Source organism: Anopheles merus, chromosome 2R, assembly GCF_017562075.2.
Source record: "Anopheles merus strain MAF chromosome 2R, AmerM5.1, whole genome shotgun sequence".
NCBI classification, from domain to species: Eukaryota; Metazoa; Arthropoda; class Insecta; order Diptera; family Culicidae; genus Anopheles; species Anopheles merus.
The window spans coordinates 11,681,972-11,695,561 of NC_054082.1; the positions used below are offsets into that span (position 1 = coordinate 11,681,972).

General features: G+C 40.7%; 1 long non-coding RNA gene across 5 annotated transcripts in view; it reads right to left on the reverse strand.

Moving 5' to 3' along the window:
• The window catches only part of LOC121603645, a 31,788-nt gene extending 18,690 nt beyond the window's left edge, over positions 1–13,098 (reverse strand). For 3 of the 5 annotated variants that reach the window (XR_006006690.1, XR_006006692.1, XR_006006691.1), the window contains exons 1-2: positions 12,930–13,098; positions 11,570–12,353 (exon numbers count right to left, since the gene is read on the reverse strand). This is a non-coding gene — a long non-coding RNA (uncharacterized LOC121603645). Of the gene's footprint in view, positions 1–10,654; positions 11,512–11,569; positions 12,354–12,929 lie in introns of those variants that run through there. The other 2 variants (XR_006006688.1, XR_006006689.1) reach the window with 2 other exon arrangements.
• Positions 13,099–13,590: the final 492 nt, after the last annotated feature.

The window sequence follows — 13,590 nt, forward strand, 5'->3', positions numbered from 1 at the left end:
CAAGAGCATAGCATCATATAATAGCCTTTATTAAACACTTTTGCCAAATTGCATATCAGTACTACCAAAAACTACCGTTTATTGGAGTAGATAACCAACCTCCATCTTTCCTTTGAGCACCATTCCTCTCCACAAAATTCTTGTGGTGCTAGCGCATTGCGGTCACACGGTTTCTGATCGATGTCTTTCTCATAGAAAAATTCCACCGGTTTGCCTTGATTTTATTTCTGTTTCACTTTGGTGTCAGATTATCTCCAATATTCTTCCACCGCATTCACCGCAAATCGCTACGTATTGAGACTCAATTCCGACGAGGAATCAGAGCGAAAGAGAGCGTAAAACATATTCATTGGTTGGCTTGTGCTACGATTCATTCAACTGCATACCTTGGTTCTACATGCGGAACCGTGCACAATATCAGCCTTACCTTAGCACACAAAATGACACACGTTTTCGCGTGCTTTGCAAATGAATGTCAACATATCCGGTAGGTGCTAGTGGCGGGTCAAAGGCGAACCCGCAATTTCCACTCGATTTTACGGATCTCTCACACACCCACGGATATGAGTGGTTCAATGAATGGAATAGGAAGGAACAGATTTCCTCTCGCGATAAACCGGGACACATATTTTTAACCTACAACGAGAACAATCCTTTCTAAATTCCCGTTGTACACCAATGCAACGTTTGCCAGTTCGTGAGCGAATTGAGTAAGTATATTTGCTGATTTGTGTCTGTCTCGTAATCTCTACTATCTCCTGACTATTGAGTTCGTGAGATCTCCAACACACTACATTTTTATTCATCGCCTTAACACATATTTTCTAAGCGACGACCATCGTATTCCCGACACAAGAAAAACAACTTGGACGATGTCATTACACTTCGGACTTCCTTACGAAGTTTGCTGTCCCTTCATGGATACTCGTTTATGTGGGTGTGAAATCTTGTTTCACGCGCCACCACATAAACCGGTTTAGTTCATTCACCTTCATTCGAACAACCAAGAATGTCAACAATCCATACAAAAATTAAAGTTGCTAATACATGCGTTTCGCTTACAAAATACTAACTATTCAATGTTTCCTTACTCATTGAAGTGGACAACGAATTGATCTCTACTGCTTAGTTTTAAAAACGGATGGAAACCCTTCCTAGTGGCAATGCTATGATTGACAAAAGAAAAAACCGCAACCTAAGACCTTTCAGCAGGTGCTGGAACGTGAATCAATCGAACGCCAATTTGGAAACCTAACCGCAAACGTTCAAAAGCAATTTCCACAACAAAAGCATCCCGCAGGCAAGTTCAATATCGACCAGAACAGACAAAAAACTCCAGAAAAACCTTACAAATAACAAGACATCTTACATCACGATCGACCATCAAACGCCACCAGTCGCCTTGTTACACAGAGCACCACTCGGAACAGCAGTAACAATCGGTAACAAAGCACTGAAAGAAATCCCGAACAAAGGTCCTCCAATACAGGGTACGGTAATGCAGGGCAACTGGCTGATAAAGGATCTGTTGCTGTTGTGCTTGCACCCAAGAAAACGAAGCCTCGGTGCTGTCGAAACCCTTGTTATATTCTTGTTCGAGTTGGCTTGCGTTGGGTAAGCAAGGATAAAGCACAAGGATCAAGGCACGTGAGAGCAGACAGATACCAGGCGGCGCTACAGCTAAACGGACCCGTACACGGAAAATGCACGCATCCCTCTACTTCTCTAATATCTACACACTCACATGTGTTCTACATAGCATGCATGTAAACATTTCTTGTCCTTAGCACAGCGGGATGTATGATGATGCGACACAGCAGGTGTGTAAGCCCTCTTTTTATTATTTTGTACGCTTGTCTCGTTTATTCTCGCCTGCAACGGAGCAATCGAGGAGGCGTACATCCCGAGACCTATCTCGAACGTCATATTCCTTTTCTAGACATTTTTTATGGCCTGTAGCGTTCAAAGAAACCTTTTCAGGTCCTGAGTAGCCATGTGGTGCTCAGACTACCTTATTTCCTTTCCCATCAGCGGTTAGATATTATCAATGGTTATCGAAACTGTTCCCCTACATGGACCTGTAGGAACAGTCGACATTGACCACAATATTTCAATTTCTAAATATTTATAGATATTTGTGTTTTACATGTCAGTTAACTTGTAACTCAAAAAACCATTAATTGACCGAGATCACATACAATATAACCAAAATCTCTCGATAAATCAATAAAAAAGAGGAGCCACAAGGACATCCCGTGATGCAGTCTGCCGTGGTGTCTGGAAACCAGCGAGATGTCCGAAATTCCTGACCGTCTCAACTCCACCCCAAAGCACTATAAAAAGTAATGACTTCTGCTCTAGCCATCACTTTTCATTCTCCACTCTGAAACTCTTATCCGTTGGTCACATTCTGCGGGATGCTCTTCCTGAAATAAAAACGCTCGAGTGTTCTAAACCAAGAGGAGAATTCTACACCCAAGTATCTGACCATCCGATGACGTGCGTCTATCGACAAGCGGAACGAAATACAAGTGCTCTTCTTTTGCAGCACAAACTGAAGGTCATCACACGTTTAATGAATGAATCATGCGACATCCTTTCCAATCCCTATCCTGGCCATCGTACGCTCCCATTCAAAGGATGGGATGACGGTTCTCCATGAACATAAATCATGCTCGCGGCGGGAAAGTGACAGAGTACTACGGAATACTAGTTCTTCCATCGAATATTCCTTTGCGACGATGCAGTTTCTGGTGCTGATGCAGATTCATTGCGACTCGTTTATCATTTCGTATGGCAAGCCCGTCTCGCTCCAACCGAGCCAACGGAAGCGCACCTTCCATTCATCATTTCAACGGTCTCCGGTGAGTTGGGTGCAATTCTTCAAACACCTTGAACATTCTGCAGTATGCACCCGGATGGTACAAATTGTCACCGGAAACTGCAACTACCAGCAGTTCCACTCGATCTACCAGAGTGACCAATCTGTCATCATGTTTGATGAGCTGCACAATCAAAATCGGAAGTTGTGTAACCGCAAGGTATTTCATCTCGATTCTTTAAAGACGTTGGAGGAACATAGAAATAATATGAGGAATTTAGGAAATAATTTTGCAACAAGGTTGAACACAGCTATTTGCATTAGTTTTCATGCATTTCATTTCAATGCTTCATTGAGGGTGGTCTAAAGAATTATCAAATAAGAAATAAAACCAAACTCATCGGCTAGTCTCGTAAAAACAATGTTTTATTACTCTGTCCCCGAATGACTCTCGATTTAGACTTCAAGTTTGCGTTTCATCCATTCCATTCAATTATAGAACTTGTTTCTCATCATCAAAATGGTTCGATCTCTCTCAGACTCTCACATTCCTTCATTCGCTCACTCTTCGTCTTCATACAAACTGGTCAGAGAGACGCTAAACATTCCACAAAATTAGACGTCATGTGGTGCTCAGTTCGTCTTGCTCTGTCTTGCTCCAATTTCTATCGAAGTCCTCAAACTTCTCCGCTCTTTTCCGGCTCCCTATGTATCAAGGGTCGCGTTTTGACAGCACAAAATTGATGTGGAATGTAAATCGTCGCTTAATTAGACAACACAACGTGAATTCTACGCCTAAACTGGCTCGGCCGGAATGTCTTTTTTTCCTCTGCACCAATCACTGTTGCGAAATGCGATAAGATTTGAGCAAGAAACTCTGCCACAAGTTGTGATTATAAGCAACTTCAAGTAAACATTTTAATAAGGAGTTTTGAATCTTTTTCCACTGACTGCAAACACAAATTAAACGTGAACTTTGAATTTTATTTTCTAGTTTCTGTCCGCTGTCATATTCATTCATATCTGGGCATCTATTGACAACGTTATTAACTCCCAAACATACTATCGTTCACTTGCAATCATCATACATTTTCTTTTCCACTGCTACGATGTTATCTCCTTGAAAATCTTACCGAACTATTTGTCATTTCACGGGAAATGACGATGGATTTATAGCTTCTCAGCCCCAAAAAGCCAACAAGAATTATCTACCACTTAAATATCACTTTCCTACAACACCCCAACTGGGCTACTAATCTCTTCTTGGCAATACACTCTTGCATCAAACACGGAAAGCCCTCAGGTCATATTTTTATTATCCTATGATCTCTCACCATTCCTTTCCTCATGAGGCATACAAACTCGTTGAACCTCTGGAAGTTCCTTGTCCTCAAAATATCGTAAACATCTCAACCACCTCACCGTCATCATCATCATCATCACCGCCATAATTGGCATATCCATTCAGGTCTAGTCTGGTTGCCTTTTTCAACCGCAGCAATACTGCTGTTGGTAAAAAAAGGAAAGCGTCGTAAAGAAGAAAGCGTCCCAGCCGAATAGAATTTTCTTAACATAAACCAGTAGAAAGAAACTGCTAATACAAAAGAAAAACCTTTAGACACTTTCGAAAAGTTCACCCGAAAATTGCTGTGTTCTTTTAGCCACTGTATTGGCTTTTAAACGACTGCTTCCTGTATAACACAATGTCTCGGAATACCGAGACCGGTCCAAAACCCCTCGAATAGAAGAAGCACTACGCTTTAATTTTGTTTATTTTAAAAGCCCTACTCCCGTCTGCACCGTTCCATCGGTGTATTGGATGGGAGCGAATGAATGGCAATAAAAATCATACAAACCGTCTCATTCAATAACACCACCGGGATGCGCCGTTGTCCTGGAGCTGACGACAGTCTCAAGAATGGCGCCGACATACCATATAGACATTGCAATAAACCCACAGCATGGGATGCGTCCTGGTGCCGGTATTCAGGATTAGCGAAACCATCGCCATCACCAGACCAACATTATGCCTGACGGTGGTAAAAGCCAAAGTATAATTCGATTGCGGGTCCCTTGCGGTTCCGGATCCTTGCATGTTGTCTCAAAAGGAAGACGAGACCGCCAACGTTTACCTTCCCTTTCAACAGGCAAGACACCAAGAACAGAGAGTACGCTTGTTAAGGACTTTGTCGTCCTGCCTCCTGTGTCTATAGCAATCCCTGGTCTATTTCTATATCTTTTAAATGTATTTCATCACGCAAAGCAACGATACCGGGGTTTGCTCCTCCCAGTTCGTCCTCCTCGTTTCATTTGGCCTACTCTATTATTAAATGTAATTTATTTTTCTTCCTTTTGAATCCTCTGTCCACAACACCTATCGGAGCAAAAAGGAAAAAATGTTCTTGTTCTATTTTAGAAACGAAACATTCTCCAGTATCACTCAAAATGAATGTTTCTGAAGGTGAGTAATAATATCATGTTTTCTTTGAAAACCAAATAAATACAAAAATAAATGAATCATATGCTTTTGTAAAAATAAAAATTTTGCAACATCTTTTTTTCATTCCTGTCTCAGTCGAACGGTTCATTAGACATGTTGCGTTCTTTACCATCGCTACACTTCGAGGGCTTCTTACTGGCTGACTTGTGGTTGATGTTGAAAACGTTCACTTCAGACACAAAGTGAACCACGTCTGCTACTAGCCCACACACTTTGTACTACAAATTATATTTATGCACTGCTTTACCCGCGGAAGCCTCAGATTCTATGCAATTGCATCGTGTTTCATCGCCCCAACTAGACAACCCGGCACTTGTCTCGGTTGAATGTAGCCGCCCGGCTCCCTAGCAAGCTTGAGCCAAAGGCACGACGAGTTAATGCACTTACCCGTGGAGAGTTCACTCGTTTGCTCCGGCTTCTGTCAGCTTTCGGCTTTCGGGTTTGGATTCAATTTCAATTTCCCCCTACCCACGACTGCCGGGCGGCCTCTTTCATTGTGATGCAAAAAGAAAAACAATTTTCCATCGACAACTTTTTTTCCGGTAGCGGTACATTCACTAGGATCCAAACGACCGAGAGAGTGTGTGTCCGTTCATTGCTCTATAAATCCAATTAAAGTTGCATGTGTCTGTCATAAAGCGATGAAGACGCCTGTTTTTTTTTGTATGCCGGTCAGGCTTGGTAATAGAAGTTGGTACGTTTTTTACCACTACTAAATACAAACCATCACTTGATTAAGAAATATGAGATCATGCGCAATGATTCTTAATCAACAGTTGTAAAGACAATTCTAATAAAAATCTAGAGGTTGTTCGTAGAATAAGAACCCACATGAGAATGGGAATTGGAATGTAATTTATAATATAATTATTTGAAATATTGGTTTTTTGGAAATTTGGCAAAACAAAAAACAAATAAAACGAGGATATCGTGAAAACAACATTCCAAAATGCCAAAAAGATCTTTTTAAATGTTCTTTTGCTGAAGGAGAATGGTAAATATTAACTGTGCTATTTTCATTTCTATGAAACCAGTTTCTTACAAACATTTCTTAGCATGCATCACTTTAACTCCATAACAAATAAATATTTAACTTCCTATCGCCTGTTTTAACGCCTGTTTCTCTACACGAAATATTCTGAAATCTTAAATAGGAATGTTGTTTAAAATATAAACGTTCTAAAACTGAATCAATAGAATAAAAAACATTTAGAAATGGTCCAACCAGCACAATTTACATAACCGTCAAAGTTTATTGCTTGAATAGCAAAAAAAACCCACAAGGGACATTGAACAACGAGACCTACGTATAAGCCAAGATGTATTAAGAAAAAAACTTTTACTGTTAGGCATAATTGATTTTCATGGGCCTGGAAAAAAATGTATTAGGCAGCATTACATCTGCAATACACCGTGGAAAGATGAACCGATGGACAGCAATATGGTTCTTCCGTTCCGCTTTTAAACATAACCCTGGTGTACGGTCGTCTTCCCAAAGGAATAACCGTACTTCCCCCTTGGTAAAAATGAAAAACCCACTATGGTGCACTTCCACTCGCAGCACCTTGTTAACAAACTTTCCCTGTCCAATCGTAATAAAACCGAATTTTGTGGCTGATTCGCTCAACTAATGCACCCACAATAATTTCAAGAGATTTAATCAAATCTCCCATTCACCGAAACTGATCAGCCATTATTGCGTGTAATGCTGTAGGAAGTAAATCGAATGAAGGGAGTGATGGTTAGCACTGCGACTGCCGCAAACAAGTGAAGCATGTTTTTTTCGTATTCCATATCTATATTTTTGTATTCCCTTGCAAGAAATGTTTGTTTAAACGTTCATTTTTCATTGAGTTGATATCGTTGGTTTAAACGCAACGATGAAATGTTTTGTAATATTTTTTAGGTATGCATGCTTTTTATGATCTGTTCTTGGATAATGCTGTTTTTATCATTATTCATTATACAAAAAAAAACAAAAGAAAGAATCAGCATTACTCTAACTAAAAATCAACACATTGAAATGATAGAATGTTTTCACATGTTTTCACACTTTTGAGGATTCTTAAATTTGTTAATAGGTAATAATGAAGTACACATGTGTCAAATGTTCAGCATGTAGCTATCTGCAATCCTTAGAAGCAATATACACTAACATTCAATGCACTAAGTAACAAGACATTTCACAAGTACGAGTAAAGTGATGTCACACATATGAAACATTTCTTAAACATAATTAAAAAAAATTAGGTTTCGAAAACCAATCAGTGCCTTCGACCTACATTTTACTAACATAAAAAAAATAATTTCAAAAACCTTTCACTAACTCTGCATTTTTAATACTCAAATATATATCACTCTAGCAAAAACTACCCGTGATGTTCCATAACAAAGGAAAAAAGATCATCTGTTTTTTTTCTCGAACGTGCCTTTGCGATCTTTCTGCCGCTTCGAAAGATTTCCAAGCAGAACGTGATCATAAATTTATTACTCACTAAATCCTAGGCTTTGCTTTCTATGATGTTTGATTTCCGACACCCCGAAACGGAACCAAGAGTTTACCACCCACTGTACAATGCCTTTTGTAGTTCCTAGTATCCCAGTTCCCATATTCTAACGAGTCCCAAATACACCCGATCGTGGCTGCAAAGCAAATTATCACAATCCTCCATAAGACTTCCAGAACACGAATGCTGCTTTCGTTTTGTGTTCGGATGTGAATGTGTAAATTACAACATGCTTTATGCTCTGCGTTTTTCCCTTTAAAACCTCATGCAGCTAAGTCAGGGTCAAATAGTCCAGCTTCCTCTCATTCCTCTCATTGCCACTTCCTGTACAGTTGCAATACAAAACAAATACAGAACAGAAAGTGCTACGTGATGTCGTCGAGCGAATGAACAACAAATTTCGAATCAGATACGGAACCGTTTTTTGTTTCCCTCAAACCCAACCGGCTTCCTCTGAGCCATGATGGTTGAAAGGCGTGAAGGGATTAGTCTCACGCCGGGAGTCCTCTCGCTCTTTTGTTACGCTCACGTTCCGACGGCGGAAAATCAACGGAGACCACGGAGCAGTCTTGCTCGATACTCATACACAGTCAGACTCCGCCATAAACCAAGCATGCGGAAATATTAACCCACGATTGGGAAACTGCAAAGGTTCGTAGCTTTCCACAACGGGGGATAATAGATGCTGGTGACAAAAATGCCAACGATGGATTAATTGATCTAACGAGCACAGCGTGACGTCATCCGTAACAATCGGGTGTGCATCATTGTTTTTTCACCAAGAGAGAAGGCTTCATTCTCTGTGAGACGAAACACGTTCTAATTTATATTGAAAAGTAACTTTATCAACCTAACATGAATCAAAACTTGAAACATTTTCATAATACCTCAACATGGCTTCTTTCCAAATTCATCATTTTCGCCAACCCAAAACAACTAATAAGCTCTAATAATAATGTCACGAAAATTCAATCATGAATATCCCAACACAATTTGAGCATCCGCATTTGAACGACAGTTTTCCAAAATTGAATGACTAATTTTATCGATTCCTTGAGCTCCACTCTTACCCTCTACATCGAACAGCGACACTATCGAGACACGTGCTTCGAAATGTGCCAACACAGAATAGACCTGCGCTTGCTAAATCATGCATAACCGTCTTTGAGCGACGAGGAAAGACTTTTTGAGCAAATACCACCGTCAAAAAGGGCGTCACGTTTTACTCCCTCATCACGCATCAACCATCCCGCGATCCTACTCCAGCAAGGGATTTTCAATCACACCTTTCAATACTGCTGCAGCTACTAGTATTTACCGGCTTTTCCGCTGAATTCTACCCAAAGAGCATAAAAAGACACACATTCCAGAAAAAGAAGCACCAAAGACCTGCCAGAATACGGACTGCAGGGATGAAAACATTTTCGCACGTTGGATGAATATCAAATGAGCGTTTGAAGTAGCGCACAAGGTAAAAAGTCGTTCGCGGTTTGGCTCAATCTTTGCGTTGCCTCTCCCCGAGAAAGGCAAATATTCACTGAAAAGGGGACTCGAGAGTTACATCATTTTAATAGCTCAATTAGTGTGTTATGGTCTTTTTGGAAGCTGTGCACTGAATATTTCTATAGGTAACATTCAATCAACTTTCCAAATGGTATGTTTGATTCTCAATGAAGCTATGCCACAGGCAATGCCAATCGGTCATGTAGCATCCAATGCACTCAAACCACTCCAACCCATTCAATGTCAACTGTCATAGTTATTACCTCGTCATTGTCATGCTCTCATTCGGGGTGCCAGGCAACGGATGTAATTAGTCTTGTTGGTTTGATTGGTATTTCGATCGAATTCAATTCACTCACAAGAATAGACACTCAACTTCCTCCGCCCTCCTCAAAATCCTCCTCAAACCTGATTCATACATTAGTTCCATTTCCGGTGACATGATTTCGACACCGGTGTTGCGTAAAACAGTGCCTCCATCGTCACAACGATCCCCGTCACCCGCTACCACCTGGGTAAAATCGACAACGGGTGGGATTATTCAACGAAGGTAGTCATGGAGAACGGATTTTAGCACACTGACCATATTCCTGACATCGCAAAAGTCTCCGAAATGCGATAGCCACGTACACATTCGTTCGCTAATCTAATTAGTCACATAAAACTAAAAGCACTTCTACGTAGAAATACTCTATTACCAGACTGTTTTGTTGATTCTTATTTGAAAAACAAACAAAAAACACATTCACCAAAGCAAAAATAAACTAGCAACAAAACCCAGAAATTCCTCTACAAATTTGACATAAACTCTAATGATGCATGCATGATTAATGATTGCTCACGTTCCTAATTGGCCACACCGAACATTTTCAGTTGTTTTCTCCCATTCTTCCAACCAAAGAAAAATCAATATTTCCTCCTCAAATGTCCGTGGAACATGCTGACATTCTGTGATGGTTTACATGCTTCAATCACAACCAAACAAATAATCAAACAATAAACCATCTTGCACAAAAATCAATCATGCACAACGAAACGGAACACGTGGAAAAACGTGACCAAGAGCGGAAGAACGCGTACATTTGGTTGTGCCGAAACCCATTACAAATAACGAAAGAAAAATCAACCGGCAATCTAGAAAAGAATCTATCAATCAAAACGATTCCTCCCGAAATTGCATAATGTTTACGTGTGTTTGTATCCATTTCATCCATGCTCTCCCAATCCAACCAACCATAGCTCCGGGGGCATTTGCCCAGAATAAGAACACATAAATTTGCATGCATAATGGACCGCTCAAGCCCATAAATATTCTGTGCCATATCAAATTTCTCTTGGAACAAAAGCGCTTTCCACCGGATTCCACATTTGAATTTGTCCCTAAATGCGCCGGTCAGAATGATATTTGGCTTATTAACACCTTGCTGTGGCTTCCAAAAGCAGCCGTGTCGTTAATCAGGAAAATCGCACCGAACACAAATGATAGGCTTCCGGCTGCTATTTCAAAGATCGGAGATGAAGAATTTATGCACACAACATCAACATAAATCAATAATTATGTTGCAACTGTTTCAGGTTTCACATTTTCCTGAAGATTCTTTCTCAACAAATCGGCTCAAACCGAAAAAACCGGCTTGTGAACTGTGGACCTTATTGAAGCTTTCTTTTGGTCCATTCATAGGTTTCTTTTGACAACTTAACGAATCTTTGCCACAGTTTTCAACACAGCTTTGAAAAGGGATGATTACAAGGACACATGTCAATAATAAAACGCTACTTCCGCACGTTTTTCCTCCGCCTTTGGATCCGGAAAAGGCAAGAAAGCCAATTTCATATTCGTAATATTCGATCAAATTCTCAAACGTTTCTTCGCCTGTGTCAACAAAAAGGAGCATGGCCGTTGGCAGGTCAATATCGATCCTCCGCGACCGGCGTTGCTGTTGGCTTCCACCGGCGTTCCACATGTCCGTGTTTATGGTTATTTTATTTCAAGGTTTTCCTCAGCATGGCACGAAAAGCGTCTCATCGACAACTGTCAAAGTTTGACGAGGGAAAGGAGGAATTATGTTCCGGGATGGGCGGGATGTTGAAAGGTCAAACACAATCAAAGGAAGCGATGGGGCGGAGAGGTGAGATAATCTGGATTCGTCTCCAATTTCCCCAGCAAAGATAAACTTTTCCTGTAGGTGTTTAGGAAACGTTTGCAAATGGAACAGTCATATTAAATGGTTATCTTACCTTTTCGCTTTTTCCCTAGTGCGTTTGATGCGTTGCAAACAGGTTGGTCTGACGTTTCCCAAGATAAGAAGATCCATTTAATTGGTTTTGTTTGTCATCGATTCTGTGATATTTTCGGAAATACTTTCACTGTGCCATTTCTTATCGCCGTTTATCATGAGATTCAATTTTGTATCTTCGAGATTCACTTTTGGCATTAAAGCCGTTTAAAACTTTTAAGAACACTCTCAAGCACATATCGACCTAACTGAAGCCATCATATCCTCATTCACATACATTCAACTGGATCATGGGTTAACATTGGATAAATTTGTTTTCGCACTGGCACCTTTCTCTTGCTTTTAATCTTTTGTTTTGCTTCTTCGTTACAAAAATACACAGATCCCTTCATTTTTGCAAACCATTTTTATCGCTTTTGTATTTCTCGTTTGCAGTAGAGTAACACACGGTATCTCTATCTCACGCTCTATTCGTTCTCACGCTCATTCATAGACTCTCTCGCTTTCACCACGGTTCACGTATACGACCTACATCATGTGTCGCATTCTATCGCACGTGCGCTGCTGCTAATGGTATCTTTCATTCACACACAATTTGACCATGCAGTGCAAACTTCTCCGTGATCGGAATCAAAACGATATTCCACCATCGAACTTTGTCGACATCAAACGCAAACCTTTCTGTGCACAATCACCATTACTTTTGATTTGTTTCGTTTCTCCGTTCACACAAAAAGCTCCCTTATGCATTGAACATGATTTTGAATATTATAATTTTTCACCGCCTTTTCAAAACACAAACACAGAACCATTATTACATCCATTTTTAATGAATAACCACTGCAGCATCAGATCGCAGGCACATAACACAACCAAAACCCATGACACAAAACTCAGGTATTAAATGCATTTGCAAACATACACACACATTCGCACAAGATACGCTTGAAGCTGCAATTCTCAAAACGGGTATTCAGCGAACCGTGTAAATTCATGCCGCATTGCTGCACACGGAACAGACCACTTTGCTCACCGATCTCCACCACACAAAACAAGCCTTTCGGTCAACGGGGCAACGTGAAAACCGCATTCGAAAACACCGGTCACGAAGATGAACGCAAAGACAAGATGCGTCCCACGGCACAGTACACCGAACACATTTCGAACGCTCCCCAAGAGGCCGCGGCTCTTTCCTGCGATGGCCACACAACATCAGCTTCCTTTCACGGCAAGGCTGCCCATGCAATGGCAACTACGATTTTTCAACGGGAAACTATTCTACCCGGCTCTTTGCACACGGGTACAATTGGACACACATATAAAAACCACACATTAAAAACAATCAACCAACAAACACACACCTTATATTTGATGCACAGGTTATATATTTTGTTCACTAATTTATATTTTTAGCATATATAAAACAGCTGCACACAAAAACACACGCTAGAACGCACGTTGAAAATCCAATTCGGACGGGCGTCATGCGCTCTCACCAACGCTGCCACCTATTTCAACTCGACTAATGACGGCAAGCGTACTGCGATGCTTTCGCCTCGAAACATGCACCCTGCGAGGTTACAACTCGACAGCGCTTCGTCGTCGTGTTCTCTTCGGTCGGTCTCAGCAAGAGCGAGATGGCGGATCCTTGTTGACGCCGTTCATTTCGCTCACACGTTCGAACGATGAAGCGAACGGTACGGAACAATGTTTATGCTAGTTGCAGCTTTGTTTGCAGTATGGGAATGATAATTATGCTTTGTGAACAATGTATGAACACTATATAATAATACTAATAATTTTCAGTCCAGTTTGTTTTAAATGCCTTGAAGTTGCATTACGGTGGAAAGAATTATTATCATAAAAAATCAAATTATTGTCAAAGTCAACACAAAACTACCGAAACTACAGTAGCATTTGTTCAACAATCGCATAAACGAACTAACATTTTCAACGACATGACCAACTCACACACACACACATACTCCCATGTTTTGGCATGATGTTCAGAAAAGAGAAAGA